The sequence below is a fragment of the Phoxinus phoxinus genome (assembly GCF_949152265.1).
Source record: "Phoxinus phoxinus genome assembly, chromosome: 1".
NCBI classification, from domain to species: Eukaryota; Metazoa; Chordata; class Actinopteri; order Cypriniformes; family Leuciscidae; genus Phoxinus; species Phoxinus phoxinus.
Genome location: NC_136876.1, coordinates 13471729 through 13475968, shown reverse-complemented (window position 1 = coordinate 13475968; position 4240 = coordinate 13471729). Strand labels below are relative to the sequence as shown.

The window sequence follows — 4240 nt, the reverse complement described above, 5'->3', positions numbered from 1 at the left end:
GCAGCGGAGTTAAAGAATGAAAGGATTTCAGGATCCTGTTGAACTTTAGAAGGAAATCATGGATAATTTGAGTTTATAAAATCGGTTCCGAATGTAATATAGATAAATCATAGCGCTTTTATGTAATTCGTGAATATATGAAAACATTAATGAACCTCTTGAAATCAAATGCACAAAATCAATCAATCAATCAATCAGCCTTCCTGAAATCCAAATGCTGTCATGTTTTATACAGCAACCCCTTAAAATTAAATATAAATATATATAATATGTACAATGTGGACACTTTAAGACATGCAAATGTGCTAGAAAACAAAGTATAAAATCAAGAGTTGTTTACTGTAAAGAAAGATATTTGACAAATAAGTTTGTTAGGTTCGAATCATAAAGCAATAGATATACACTGTCATTATTAATAATTGAGCAGCAATAATAAACAAGCATTAAATCCTCATATTGGAATGATTTCTGAAGGATCATGTGACACTGAAGACTGAAAATTCAGCTTTGATCACAGGAATAAATCACATTTTAATATATATGTGCATAGAAAACAGTTATTTTAAATGGTAATAATATTTCACAAATAAGCACGAGGGTCACTGTATGTGATCTGCATAGTTATATAACGGTTATGTTATAGTTTTGTCCCCCAACCCGAGCAATTGAAAACAATCATGCACTTAAATACAACACGAGGAGTCTGCATGTGCTGAGTTAGGCATTAATATGATAAAGATGGATTGTAGTAAAGCAGCGTCCTCTGCTGTTTGCAGCACGGGAACACAGTTGAGGCTGTACAACGATTATAAAGTTTGCACTGATTTCATTTTAATGTTTGAGGGGTTTTTTTAATGGTCAGAATTTATGGTCTGTATATTGGGAAAATGAATTGCATTCAAATGTGTATTTCTGATACTTTGCGGATACTTTTAAACGGGAATTTGCATAAATCACATTAAGGACAATTAATATACAGAGCAGAAAATATATTTCTGAGCATTTGCACTGAAAATATTATGAGTCAATTCATAATTCTGCTGTTTACATGTTAATGCTGAGCACAGTACATTTATGGAAAAAAATAATAACACATTATTCTGATCACAAGAGCAATTTAAAGCAGCAATACAGTCTGTTAATATCTGCTGGTGTTTTAGGAAGTTAGGAAATGGAGAAGATTCATAGGAAAGTTATTAAAGAGATTCATTGACATTCCCTTTGACTTGTTTGACACGCCGTAGTTTCATTATGTGTGTGTTTTTTCTTCTGGATCTGTTGTTTTTTTACATCTACCTCTTAAACTCTCAGTAATTCAAGTGGAAATAAAATAATCTGTGCATTCTGCCTCCGCCTGTTCGTTGTTGCACAATTTAAATGCAATAAAACTGGTGTTTTGCCTTTCAGTGTTGTTGATTTTTTATTTGTGCATTAAAATTGAGCTTAAAGCCCCCTTGTGGTAAAAATCAAGCTTTTAATGTTGTTTATACGTGGCATTTTTAATATACTTTAAGATAAACCATGTGTAAATTCATGTCAACACCATTGTTGAGTATTTCCTCCTTAAAACGGGTGTCGCTGGTGTTTTTGACGTCACAAACTACCTTGTAACCAATCAGATCAACGTGTGATCGTCAACGAGTGGATCGCTGAGCGAGTGAGTGGAGGCGGGGCTCATTTGCATATTCATAGAACCGCGCATACTAAATGAGGCAAGGGTGTAGAGTTATAGGCTATTCAATATATTTTAAAGAATTAAGTTTTTTTTAAGTAAGAAATGCTTAAAAAATTTTGTTTTGCTGATCAAAGATGAGTTTTAAGGGACGAAATGATTGACAACAGGGGAACTTTAAAATGACTATAATATAACATGATCGTGGATTTGAGTCTACAAATGAATACTTGTACAGGACAGGACAGTATTTTCTAGGCTAACTGTGTCTCTCCCTGCTGGTCAAAAGTGTAATTACAGTCAGGAATGTCATTTAAAATGCTAGAATACTAGTATACGACTTGCACCATCTCTGCCATACAAATATATAGTAAGAGTATATATGTGGTTCTAAATTCAGAGAGTGACTAAAGTAAACTTACTAAACTGACTAAACAGGTTAGTTAAAAGAGTTGATATAATGATATCCCCTAATTTAAATATCATAGATTTTATAATGTTGCAATTTTTAATTGAATTATTTTGATTGTTATCCTATAACTCTCCTAAATTAAGACTGTTCGTTTTGTAAGTATTTTAACACACATGCACACTGTAGTGTTATAAACATCCTTCTAGCTGTAACATCATGGCTTGTTGGGCATATTTATATGTATAGTTGATAATGTAATTATATTTAATGTTGATCCTGTTTCTGTATAGCGTAAATATGGCACCGGCATAAAGAGTGTCTCTCACCCCAAATTTAAAATAAATAATATTTTGCATATAGAAATTTTTTTTTTCTAATTTGTGACATATATTTATTATTAAATTGTATTATTATTATTTATTGTTATACACATATGAGTGTTTCATATTTGAGTTTGCATGTAATTCTCATTATTATTATTCAATATCATAAACTCAAGGCAGCATAAATATTGCATTATGTATAAATACTTTACAATTTAGATGTGTTTTTTTTATCCACTTTGAATAGTCACTTACAATCTATTAAAAAAACCTTAGTGGTTGTAAAATGTAATTTCTTAAATCTTCTTTTGAGGTTAAATATGTTCTTGACAGGCTTCGTGAGATTCACCCTTCTGAATGTTTCTCTTGGCCGATGCACTCGTGTCCATTCAAGCTGTAGGAAACAATGAAAATGAGATTGTTGAGGGTCTATATTTGTCCCACATTTTGTCCCCTGAAACGGCCCTCTTGAATAACACCAGGTATTCCTCTGTTTCTTTCCACTGGCTGTCTTTCACGAATGGAAGGCAAATATATGTCTTGGCCAGCTGTTGTATTTCTTCTGATTGGTCATGTACAGGACTAATTAGCTTCAGAAAGCGATACACTTTTCCTCCTGGACTGAAAACCTCCTCCGATTTCCCAGGTGCCTGTCTGTCTGAACAGACGCTCCGCTCGGAAACCTTCCCGTCTGCAGCTTTTGTGATTCTTAATAGATTACAATTAGAGATAGAGGGGCCTCTGGGAACAGGCATCCTTGATCCTGAATAGGCTTTTATGGGCTTTTTCTAGCGCGTAATGCGCATGAAGTGAGTTTTGATGGAGGTTAGCCTATTCAGCCCGGTTATAATTGCAGACGTTACCTGGCGCTGCGTCTGGCCCCTCTATCTGTAGCCAAGAAGCCCCTGAACTCAAGGTTAGGTAATTATTTTCATAAGCATATGCTTTGCATTGTTGAAATCTTAACCGTTCTGGCGTCGAGGAGAGTCCAGGCTCTGGTGCCAGTTTATAGGAGTCCAAACAAAGTGTTTCTGCAGGTAATTCGTTTGCGTCTCTGTCTGGATTTGTGCAGGGATTTACAAGAAAATAGACGGGAGTTGAAGTTTTTGGACTTAATTTGGTTAATAATTTTGCAGTTAACATAATTTAATACAATTCTTAAATATAATTCATAATTTGGTTGCTAGGGTGTTCTGGGTGGTTGCTAGGGCGTTCTACGAGGCTGATAAGGTGTTCTGGGTGGTTGTTCAGTGGTTGCTAGGGTGTCCTGGGTGGTTGTTAAGTTGTTGCTAGGATGTTCTGGGTGGTTGCTAGAGTGTAGGGCTGGGTATTGATTTAATTTGATTTGATTTTGATTCACAATCGCTCAATCGTTTCGATATCCATTCATTTGGATAGCTTTATCAGGTAGGCTATACATCTATTTTTCTCAAGATAGAAAAAAAAAGAAAAACCTCAAGCTGAAACTATTCAGGGAACCCTGTCAGTTGGTACATTACTATAATATATATATTAATTCGACTATTACTAAATATTATCAGACTAAGCTACGATATCGTAGGCTAATTACTTTTTTTAAGCTATAGCCTAGCTATATCTTATTTTTTGATAATAAACTTTCAAATAAAAACCGATTTGTTCTCTATAAATTTAATTAGCACAAAAGGCCGTTTTTATAATAATAACTTTTTAATGATAATGTTTCCACTCCAATTCGTTATTTTTTTTAATTATATTTTTAAACGTAAACATAACAAACATAAACTTGTATTCATGACGGATCTAATCAAACATGACAAGACATTATTAACAGATTACGTACAAATGTAAACA

General features: G+C 33.8%; 1 protein-coding gene across 1 annotated transcript in view; it reads left to right on the top strand.

Annotated features, from left to right (window-relative positions):
- The window catches only part of pctp (phosphatidylcholine transfer protein), a gene marked incomplete at its 5' end in the record, with an annotated part of 13470 nt that extends 12069 nt beyond the window's left edge, over nt 1–1401 (top strand). Inside the window, one exon of the mRNA XM_079603908.1 lies at nt 1–1401. This exon is cut by the window's left edge and continues 152 nt beyond it.
- Between the last annotated feature and the right edge of the window lie 2839 nt (nt 1402–4240).